This window comes from Capricornis sumatraensis, chromosome 13, assembly GCF_032405125.1.
Source record: "Capricornis sumatraensis isolate serow.1 chromosome 13, serow.2, whole genome shotgun sequence".
NCBI lineage: Eukaryota > Metazoa > Chordata > Mammalia > Artiodactyla > Bovidae > Capricornis > Capricornis sumatraensis.
This window is the reverse complement of record NC_091081.1, coordinates 63,626,806-63,639,066: the sequence shown is the minus strand read 5'-3', so window position 1 is coordinate 63,639,066 and position 12,261 is coordinate 63,626,806.

Sequence of the window (12,261 nt, the reverse complement as noted above, 5' to 3'; positions counted from 1 at the left end):
TAAGGTGAGATTATTTTAGAGTTTTCTTCTTTGCTGAGGTTAAGTTGTATTGCTATCAACTTCCCTTTTAGAACAGTTTTCTGTATCCCATAGGCTTTGGATCACTGTGTTCTGGTTTTCATTTGTTTCTAGGAATATTTTGACTTCCTCTTTGATTTCTTCAGTGATCTATTGGTTGTTTAGTAGTATATTGTTGAGCCTCCATGTGTTTGTGTTTTTTGCAGTTTTTCCCTTGTGGTTGATTTCTAATCTTATAGCATTGTGACTAGAAAAAATGCTTGATGCAATTTCAATTTTCTGAAATTTACTGAGGCTTGCTCCAGCATGTGATCTATCCTAGAGAATGTTCCATATTGAGAATATGTATTCTGCTGTTTTTGGATGGAATGATCTAGTTTTTCTGGTCCAATGTTTCATTTAAGGCCTGTGTTTCCTTACTGATTTTCTGTCTGGATCATCTGTCCACTGATGTAAGTAGGGTGTTAAAAGTCTCCCACTATATTGCATTACTGATGATTTCTCCTTTTATGGCTGTTAGTATTTGCCTTATATTTTGAGGTGCTCCTATGTTGGGTGTCTACCTTTATATTGTTATATCTTCTTATTGAATTGATCCTTTGATTATTATGTAGTGTCCTTTGTCTCTTGTAACAGTCTTTATTTTAAAGTCTATTTTGTCTTATATGTCTTATTGCTGCTGCAGCTTTTGATTTTCATCGGCATGGAACATCTTTTCTATTCCTTCACTTTCAGTCTGTATGTGTCTCTAGATTTGAAGTGGGTCTCTTGTAGACAGCATTGATATGGGTTTTGTTTTTGTATCCATTCAGCCAGTTTATCTTTTAGTTGGAGCATTTGTTTACACTTAAGGTAATTATAATATGTATGTTCTTATTGTCATTTTGTTAATTGTTTTACATTTCTTTTTGTAGATCTTTTATCTTCCTTTCGTCTTTTGTTCTCTTGTCATTTGGTGACTTATTTTTAGTGTTGTGTCTGGATTCCTTTTTCTTTTTTTCTATTATAGATTTTTGGTTTGCAGTTACTATGTGGTTTTGATATAGCAGTCTCTATGTATACACAATTATTTTAAGTTGCTGATCTCTTGTTTTTAAATGCATTTCAAATGTCCTTCATTTGTACTCTCCTTCTCTCATGATTACTCGTTTAGATATCAGATTTGCATGTGGATGCTTTCCAACTTTTACTGTATGTCTACCTTTACCGGTGAGCTTTCCCATTTTGTAATTTTCTTGTTTCTAGTTGTGGCCTTTTCTTTTCCACCTAGAGAAGTTCCTTTAGCATTTGTTGTAAAGCTGGTTTGATGCTGCTTAATTCTCTTAGCTTTTGCATGTCTGTAAAGCTGTTGATATCTCTGCTGAATCTGAATGAGAGCCTTGTTCGGTAGAGTAATTTTGGTTGTAAGTTCTTCCCTTTAATCACCTTAAATATATTATGCCACTCCCTTCTGACCTGCAGTTGGAGGGTTTTTTAACAAACTGCTCCATTACTGACTGTTCTGTGAGACAAGCTCAAGTATTTCAGTTACTCACCGGTTTCTGTTAAGCGTATGGAACACACTTTCATGGTGGGCTTTTTAGCCCTGTGGGGCATGGTTTCAGTTATTATAGAGTTAGCTAAATCACATATTTCGTGGGAAAATATTGGGTTGGCCAAAAAGTTTATTTGGGTTTTTCCATAAGATGTAATGGAAAAACCTGAACGAACTTTTTGGCCAACCCAATATTTTATTTGCATGTGATTTATATATCACTTGTTTACAAGAAGGCTTTAAGGTTGCTCATAAATAATAACAATACAAAACTAGAGGGCAGGGTGATGAGAGCTACCAGAGGATAAGAGTGAAATAATTCTTTCCACATGGCTGAAAGAGTTGAACTTTGAATCAGACCTGGGCTTGGACTCCATTTTCTTAGCTTGGCAGCCTTAGGAAAGTTACCTCAGTACACTTTTCTTGCCATAACATGACATGAATTGAAAGTACTTTGTTGAGTTATTGTAAAGAGTAAATAAATTGAGCTAAGATATGCAGTAAGTAACATGGGGCCAGTGGGTTGTTATTCCTTTGCTCCTCAACACCGTTCTCCGTATAAGCCTGCATTTAGCTCTGAGTTTCCTGAAAGTTAAAGTAAAAACTAGAGCAAGCAATTCCCTACTTTTGAAAAGTCAATAGTTAGTATAAGATCAAATGATTATTATCAAAGTTTCTGGTTTTCAGTTCTAGAAAAACAGGCCTCGTGGTTCCTTATATAAGAAAACAAATGAGTAATGTAATGGGCACCTACTGTTAATATAGATTTATGAAAGACAAGTTTGGCGATTTCTCATATCGACCCTCTTTAAAAGCTGTGGGTATAACATTAAATCTTAATTCAGTGAAGGCATTTCTAGAGGAAGCTGAGATAATTTGGTCTAAATACATTGCTTCTCAGCAGCATAGCCTAATGCAGAAATAAAATTAGAAATTCTAGAAGTTGTGGATATTTAAAATGACCTTTATGTTTGTCTGGAATATTACCTCTCTCAAGTTATCCTTTTTCAAGTGCTAGATTGTTGGGTTGAACCATCAGTTGAATTTTGTGCTGCTTATTTTTATAGCAGATGGATTTATTTGGTATTTTTCATGGTCATAGTGGCTTCCCTGGTAGTTCAGATGGTAAAGAATCTGCCTGTAGTGCAAGAGACTCAGGTTCAATCCCTGGGGGAAGAGCCCCTGGAGTAGGAAATGGCAACCCACTCCAGTGTTCTTACCTAGAGAATTCCATGGACAGAAGAGCCTGGTGGGCTACAGTCTATGGGTCACAAAGGGTCAGACATGATGGAGCCACTAACACTTTCACTTTTCATGATCATGACACCAGGCTATCTCTCATCCTGAGGACTACTGTAACACAATTATTTTGAGAATACAGATTTTTTTAAAAAGGTCTGAAATTTAAGTTTGTGGGTGATTTCAACTGATTGAGATTGGAGATGCTGCACTGGACAGGGTTTTATCCAAGTTGTTAATTTCATTTTCACCCTAGGGCATCATGTTGTGATGGAGAGAGCATGGTTTTATGCTCAGACTGATTTGGGTTTGATTCTGGGCTCTGCCAATTGCTAGTCATGTGACCTTCAGCAACTTATGCTCCCTTCTGCTTTCTGGAACCTTAACTTTCCACCTGTAAAATGTAATCTGAGACACTTACCTTGCAGTGTTTTGGTGAGAATAAGAGGAGATATTGCAAGTACATTGTCTAGTACAGTCTGAGTATTCAGATAGTGAGGATATGGTTTTGGGAGCTTGATTAAATTCTCTACCATCTCATGCTCCATTCAAGCAGGAAATACTCTTTCTATCAGAAGTTTAAACATGGAATAGCTGGGTCCCATTCCTCTGGAAAGTTCTGTCCTCTTAGTCTCACCTTAAGCAGCTTACTTCAGTGGTGTATAAATTCACTTTTAAATGAAAATAAGGAAAAAATATAATGAAGAAATGATTAGTCAACACTGGTTGCCTCAGTATTGATGTCATAGGTAAAAGTTCTCCTAGATTTATTTCATAGTCCATTGACTAATAGCATGAGATTGTGATGATAAATGAGTTTGATCATTTATTTATCAGGTTTTCCTAGTAAAGTTATTGCCAGAATTAGGTACTGAATATCTTACAATGACTATTAACCTAGTAATTAGTGGTCAAATTGTTTCCAAACTTGTAATGTTTGGTATATTCACTTATAGGGAGCTGAATCTGAATAAGAATTTAAAATTCAATCTTTTGATTAACACTTTACCTGTGTCATCTTTAAACATTGTTAGCTCTATTTTTATTTTTGAAATATTCCTAATTCAAAGAAGTTTTAAAAATATACATCAGACTAGTATTTTTTTAGTTTAAAGGGTCAATCCTGACATTAAAACTTTGAATTTTTCTATTGTTAAATTCTTTTTTCTTACAGTGCTTTAAAACCCAGACCAAATGAAATTTTTAAGAAAATGTATGACATTCATAGCTATGTACAGAATTATAATTTTAGTAAACTTTAGAGATAAGGGAGACACTTTGGAGTAGGAACAAAATCTGTGTACTGTTCCTCATTTGAATATATCCAAAGCAGGAGCCTTTGTGAGACTTTACAGGAGCTGCCTTGCCATCAGAATTTCAGTTAGGAAACTGAGTTGTTCATATTTTAATGGATATTGGCAATCACTTCAGGAGCTGTGTCACATGGAGATGAGAGAATGAAACTCTGAGGTAATTTGCTTACAAACACCCTGTGTTGGTCTGGCACTGGGATTTGGGACTTCTGGTTCCCTGGTGATCACAAGAGAATATAAGGTGTCCTGAGAGGAAATGCACATGCCCGAAACATAGCTTGATGAGTTTACCCGAGATTTATAGCCATCCTTCCTTATGATCATCCTAGAACAGAATTTCTTTTACTGACTACTGTGCCACAGATTCCTTTGCAGTTTGAGAAGGTCTGTGAATCTCTTTGCAGAGTAATTTTTAATGTTTTCATCTTTAAATGCATAGAGTAGAATATATTTTATTACCAATGAAACCAATGTAGCTATCAAAATACTCAACTTTTGAAACAGTACTGTGTACGAATTCTTTGCCATTAACACATTAAATGACAAGATTTAGCAGTGGTTCTGATAGTAACTCAAATGCTTCCCAAATATGAAATTTTTGAGGGATCTGCAATAGGAAAAGATCTGTGATATTGTGGGTAACAAGTCGCTTGGCCTGCCATCATCACAGGTTTGCTGCCTACATTTCAAAATAATGACATGTTAAATTTCAGAAGTCAGTAAAAATAAGGCTATATTTTTCTCTTTCTTTTTCGTGAATCACTTAATTATATGCATACCAAAGTTACAGATCTCTGCTCTAAAGTAGAGCCACCTGGGGGCTTAAATTCTTGAACAACTGCAACCCATTTCTGAGCCTCTATCTACACAATTTATTTGAGGGACCAAGCTTACAGTCTTTTAATTTTAGGACATTATACATCAGATAAACAACTAGATTCTTAGAATCTAGATATACAACTACATTCTTAGAATAAGATCAAACAGAATAATTTTTTTTAAAGAGTGATCTCATAGGCTATCAATCGTTCTGAAAGCTTGTCAAAATGCAGATCCCTGAGCCCAGTGCCATTCTTACTGTGAGAATTTCTGAGGGAAACCTGGACACCTGCGAGTTCAACAGTCAATCAAAAGATTCTTATTTACATTACAATTGGAAACTGGCCATGGTAGCTGAGCTAGTTCAGGGTGTAAGGAGGAGGGGTTGTAGGTGAGGGGAGGCATGCTTTTGATGGAGACTGAGCCACTCAGTGAGCTTTTGTCCAGTTATGTTCTTTATGAAGATTATATAGAGGAATAATTTACAGTTCTAAAATTGAATTTGTCTGTAACCTACATGGTTTTGTTTGAGCCCTCCGAATATCTCTGGTGGGTATGCGGTTTGATTCTAAATGTGGTTTTGCCCCTCCTACGCTCTTAATGCACTCAGTATGCTGCACTCAATATGCCAGCAAATTTGGAAAACTCAGCAGTGGTCACAGGACTGGAAAAGGTCAGTTTTCATTCCAATCCCAAAGAAAGGCAATGCCAAAGAATGCTCACACTACCACACAATTGCACTCATCTCACACACTAGTAAAGTAATGCTCAAAATTCTCCAAGCCAGGCTTCAGCAGTACATGAACTGTGAACTTCAGGATGTTCAAGCTGGTTGTAGAAAAGGTAGAGGAACCAGAGATCAAATTGCCAATATCCTCTGGATCATAGGAAAAGCAAGAGAGTTCCAGAAAAACATCTATTTTTGCTTTATTGACAACGCCAAAGCCTTTGACTGTGTCGATCACAATAAACTGTGGAAAATTCTCAGAGAGATGGGAATACCAGACCACCTGACCTGCCTCTTGAGAAACCTATATGCAGGTCAGGAAGCAACAGTTAGAACTGGACATGGAACAACAGACTGGTTCCAGATAGGAAAAGGAGTACATCAAGGCTGTATACTGTCACCCTGCTTATTAAACTGCTATGCAGAATACATTATGAGAGATACTGGGCTGGAAGAAGCACAGGCTGGAATCAAGATTGCCGGGAGAAATATCAAGAACCTCAGATATGCAGATGACACCACCCTTATGGCAGAAAGTGAAGAGGAGCTAAAAAGCCTCTTGATGAAAGTGAAAGAGGAGAGTGAAAAAGTTGGCTTAAAGCTTAACATTCAGAAAACGAAGATCATGGCATCTGGTCCCATCACTTCATGGCAAATAGATGGGGAAACAGTGGAAACAGTGTCAGACTTTATTTTTCTGGGCTCCAAAATCACTGCAGATGGTGATTGCAGCCATGAAATTAAAAGACGCTTACTCCTTGGAAGAAAAGTTATGAGCAACCTAGATAGCATATTCAAAAGCAGAGACATTACTTTGCCAACAAAGGTCCATCTAGTCAAGGCTATGGTTTTTCCAATGGTCATGTATGGATGAGAGAGCTGGACTGTGAAGAAAGCTGAGCACTGAAGAATTGATGCTTTTGAACTGTGGTGTTGGAGAAGACTCTTGAGAGTCCCTTGGACTGCAAGGAGATCCAATCAGTCTATCCTAAAGGAGATCAGTCCTGGGTGTTCATTGGAAGGACTGATGCTAAAGCTGAAACTCCAGTACTTTGGCCACCTCATGTGAAGAGTTGACTCATTGGGAAAAAGCTCTGATGCTGGGAGGGATTGAGGGCAGGAGGAGAAGGGGACGACTGAGGATGAGATGGCTGGATTGCATCACCGACTCGATGAATATGAGTTTGAATGAACTCCGGGAGTTGGTGATGGACAGGGAGGCCTGGCATGCTGCCATTCATGGTGTCGCAAAGAGTTGGACATGACTGAGTGACTGAACTGAACTGAACCGTCTTGATGGGGCTTCTCCTTTGCCTTTGGACATGGGGTATCTTTTTTTGGTGGGATCCAACATTCTCCTGTCAATGGTTGTTCAGCAGTGAGTTGTAATTTTGGAGTTCACATACAAGAAGATGAGTGTATGTCCTTCTACTCTGCCATCTTGAGGAAACACACACTAGCAAAGTAATGCTCAAAATTTTCCAAGCCAGAGTACATGTACTGTGTACTTTCAGATGTTCAAGCTGGATTTAGAAGAGGCAGAGGAACCAGAGATTAAATTGCCAAGATCTGCTGGATCATCAAAAAAGCAAGAGAGTTCTAGAAAAACATCTACTTCTGCTTTATTGACTACGCCAAAGCCTTTGACTGTGTGGATTGCAACAAACTGTGGAAAATTCTTAAAGAGATGGGAATATCAGACAACCTTACCTGCCTCCTGAGAAATCTGTATGCAGGTCAAGAAGCAACAGTTAGAACTGGACATGGAACAGACTGGTTCCAAATCAGGAAGAGAGTACATCAAGGCTATATTGTCACCTTGTTTATTTAACTTACATGCAGAGTACCTCATGAAAAATACTGGGCTGGATGAAGCACAAGAGGGAATCAGGATTGCCGGGAGAAATAGCAATAACCTCAGATATGCAGATGATACCACACTTATGGCAGAAAGCGAAGAACTAAAGAGCCTCTTGATGAAAGTGAAAGAGGAGAGTGAAAAAGTTGGATTAAAAGTCAACGTTCAGAAAACTAAGATCATGGCCTCCAGTCCCATCACTTCATGGCAAATAGATGGGGAAACAATGGGAACAGTGAGAGACTTTGTTTTTTTGGGGCTCCAAAATCACTGCAGATGGTGACTGTAGCCATGAAATTAAAAGACACTTGCTCCTTGGAAGAAAAGCTATGACCAACCTAGACAGCATATTAAAAAGCAGAGACATTACTTTGCTAGCAAAGGCCGTCTAGTCAAAGCTATGGTTTTTCCAGTAGTCATGTATGGATGTGAGAGTTGGACTATAAAGAAAGCTGAGGGCTAAAGAGTTGATGCTTTTGAATTGTGTTGTTAGAGAAGACTCTTGAGAGTCCCTTGGACTGCTAGGAGATCCAACCAGTCCATTCTAAAGGAAATCAGTCCTCAACATTCATTGGAAGGACTAATGCTGAAGCTGAAGCTCCAATCCTTTAGCCACCTGATGCGAAGAACTGACTCATTGGAAAAGACCCTGATGCTGGGAAAGACTGAAGGCAGGAGGAGAAGGGGACAACAGAGGATGAGATGGTTGGATGGTATCACTGACTCGATGGACATGAATCTGAGCAAGCTCTGGGTGAAGGACAAGGAAGCCTGGCATGCTGCAGTCCATGGGGTCGCAAAGAGTTGGACAGGACTGAGCAACTGAACTGACCTAATAGTCCTCATGGGCTTCCCTGACAGCTCAGTGATTAAGAATCTGCCTGCAATGCAGGAAAGCCAGGTTAGATCCCTGTATCAGGAAGATGCCCTGGAGAAGGGAATGGCCACTCACTCCAGTATTCTTGCTTCGAGAATTCCATGGACAGAGGAACCCAGTGGACTTTGTAGAGTTGGACACGACTGAGTAACTATGAATTATAATTCACATGAAATGGGGGATATCTTCCTGGTTAGCTAAAATATAAAGTGGGACTAAAGCAGCCTCTGACAGAAGGGAGGTGAGATGCCCAAGTTTACCCAGAAGCAAGTAGAAGGGAGGCTATGGAATCAGGTGGAGGACACATTTGGTTTACACGCAGCATCTGAGGCCCCCAGACGGGAGGAACTGAGCTCTGCTCTGTCACAAACAGCTCGTACATCCCAGAGGAGATAATTTGGGACCTTAGAGGAAGAGGACCTGATGAGACAGCCCTTGCTCCCTAAGTGGGCAGCAACCTTTCTGTTGCTGCCAAGGGCTAATGACACTGGACTTGGGAGAGCTTTTCAAGCACCAACTCTGTGGGCATTTCCTTGGAAATAAATTTGCATTAGTAGGAGTGGCTGTCTCTGCTGCTGATTCCAATTGCCTTGTAAACCCAACCAGATCATGATTTTAGGTAATTCACTACAAAAGCGGATGTAAATCTCAGTCCAGAAGTTCATATATCAAATTTCAATTTTATTTTCTTTTTATTTTTCTTCGAACTCAAAAAAGTGTACTGAGCCTCATTCTGCCAGGATGGCTGATGACTCTGCTACTTCTGTGCCATCTTTCTGCTGCTCTGGGCCACACATGAGGTTTGGGACTTTTTCTCCATGCGATCTGGCCTGACTGCAGCCAAGGAATACCATGCAGGACTGCCTTTTCTTATAGCTTTGCCAATGCAGAGGTCCTCCCTGACCTGCAGCCTTTCTGCTATTAAACGCCTTTCTTCCTCTTTCTTCCAGCCCAGGGAATTCAGCTGTAGTCGAAGAGGAAGGAATTCTTTTCCCTCATGTTTTTCCCTTAGAGAATTTGTCTACCCTCTTCCTTTCCATGACACCCTTCCCTCACAACCCAAATGAAATATCCTCTCTCTCTTCCTCCTCCTCTCTCCCTCCCTCCCTCTCTCTATCGGGATACAAGAGCTAGAGAATCTCTCAGGCAGTTTGGCCATCCCACCCCATCAGTTCCTAGCCCTCCTCTGAAACAGCGACCCCTGAACCAACTATCTACTTGAATAGACATTGAACAGATGTCAGCTATGCTCAGTTTTCCAAGAGATCTATTTCTAAATAATTTTGATATGAGAGGTTGATAATGATATATTTCTTCTACTTCAAAAATAAACCTATGTAGAGTTTGAGAAGAATGCTATTTTTAGAATTCATTGTTATATTAGAAAATTAATTAGTAGTTACTGATTTGATAACCATCCCAGGAGCTGATTAAAACAAACCTTAGACTATTAAACTGTTAACTCTAGTATATCCAATAGTAGTATCTGTTCCTTTATAATTGGTAAATTAACTTCAATACCTACTTTTTCAAGTTGAGTTATACTGGAGGCTTCTGTATTATAATATTTAACATATTTATTTTCTTTAAGATTATTCTCTGCTGGAGAGAACAGCAAAAGGATATTGTTTTCCTTCTTTATATCATTTGCACTAGTTACAAGAATAGCTCAATATAGCAAATAATATATTGATAAAACCATATTAAAATCAATTAAAGTTCAATATTTGAATTCTCTGCTCTAAACTGTTATAAATCTGATCCCTTCATGTTGAAGTAGTACTTTTTTATGATTTAGAAAATGCTATAAATTTCTCTGGAATTTAATTATGCCAGTACCATCTCTGAGTTTGGATGAGATCATTAAATTGGATAGTTTGTTTCTCTGACAACCAAACATTTTGTGCAACCAGATTAAGTTAGCAGGGCAGACTCAGGGCACAAATGATTGGATGTTGTAACTAGGAATCTTGAAATATGGTAAAAACAAAGTAGAGATAAAAGGCATGCTTAGAGTGCTCTTCCAAAGGCTTGAGATAATAGGAATGTTGGTCAATATTTAAAAGGCACAATATTGCATTGTACTTCATTTTCACTTCTGTACTGAATCTATCTTTAGGCTGGATGGAAAAGTGAATTTTCTAATGGGTGAAATGAAATATTTATCAAAGTTAAATCATAACAGAAGTTTTGGTCATAAGCCACATAGTTGAAGCATATCCAGTCTTTAAAGAAATACATATTTATGTACATATTGTATTTATTGCTGGATATTAATAATGGAAAAATTGGTTTTGACCTCGAATTTATTTCTAAAATGTTCGGTTAAAAGGGATATGCTTATGAGCTTCTGACTTCACATAAGACTGGCCCAAGACGTTAAGCTTTCTGTGTTGTAGTACACTCATGGATGTGAATGTCAAGAATATGTACACACTAGATCTCAAGTATAAAATCATCTTGCAAAATAGTGGGGCTAGTTATAAAATGGGTTATTCTCTAACACATAATAGTTAGCATTTATTAGGCATTAACATTTATAAAGCACTGCAACACTGGAGTTATCTTTAAACAGCCTGTTGAGATTTATATTCCTTTTATGGAGTAGGAACCTTGAGCTCTGTACACAAGTGTGGTCTGGTCTTCCTACTCCCAGGAAGGGGCAATGCTTAGCATGTGTCCTCAGCTTTTCTGGCTGAGTCCCAAGAGCTTCTCTACACAGCTATAGCTCTCTATAAACATGGCTGGTCCCTTGTTGGTGTTGTCCTTACATAAAGTATGTTACTGTCTATTTTGGTTTTATTTTGTTCATACAATGGAAGGCACTGAGTACAACTGTGAGTTTACCAGAGTGTGTGACAGAATGATAGAATCATGATTTAAGGGCATACACATAGATTCCATCCATTTTGTACGGCTTTGATCCCTCTAGTGGCCAAATCGCTGTTTTCCACAATTTGGGTATGATGATTCCTAGACTTACGCTCTCGATAGGCTTTTGAAAGAGTCATTTTAAAAACTGCAATCCAATAAGATAATGAAGTTAAAAGTGGCTATTAAAAGTTAAAAAAGGCTTTTTCTTTTTAATATTACATTTTAATAACGATATCCTATTAATTTAGGGATTTGGTTGTTTATGAACAAACAAGGTAACATTCATTTAGTTTTTTTAAATAAACTACATCAGTATCTACTCATGAATTTGATATCAATTCTCAGGAAAATAAGCATCAAAATAACATTGCAAAGTAAGCCCTCATTGTTAAAAAGGAACCAATGGTGTATATGAAGTAAATATATACATTATTATATATAATATAGATATATTATAGACAGTATTATATATATAGCTACATAGAAAACATTATATATAATATAGCTACATACTCTATTATATATAATATAGTATTATATATAATATATAATACTATGTTATATACATTTTTTCTTCAGATGTATTTTCTAGGTGTTCGCCAAATTATCAACATTGACTATCTCCAAATTATAGTTGGGGGGGAGAGTTTCTTCAGAGTAATGAAACACCAAAGAAAGGAACCTAGTTCATTTAGCAGAATTCTGTAAACAGGATATTTACATAGATTATTTTGATATATTTATTCAGTGAAAAAAATGGTTTCACATACCAGATTTTTTAATGCATCTGAATCTTTATTCTACAACACAAGCAACATAAATACAATATCTTTTAAAATATTTTCTCTTTAGAATTTTCATTTTCACCTCAGATAAAATGTACACAAAATACACTTGCAAGCTTGCTTACAGGAACCTGTTAAACAACAGACAGATTATATCAAATCAAATAGTTATATCAACATATAAAGGACAGTAGTTTTTTCATTTTTTAAAAAATAA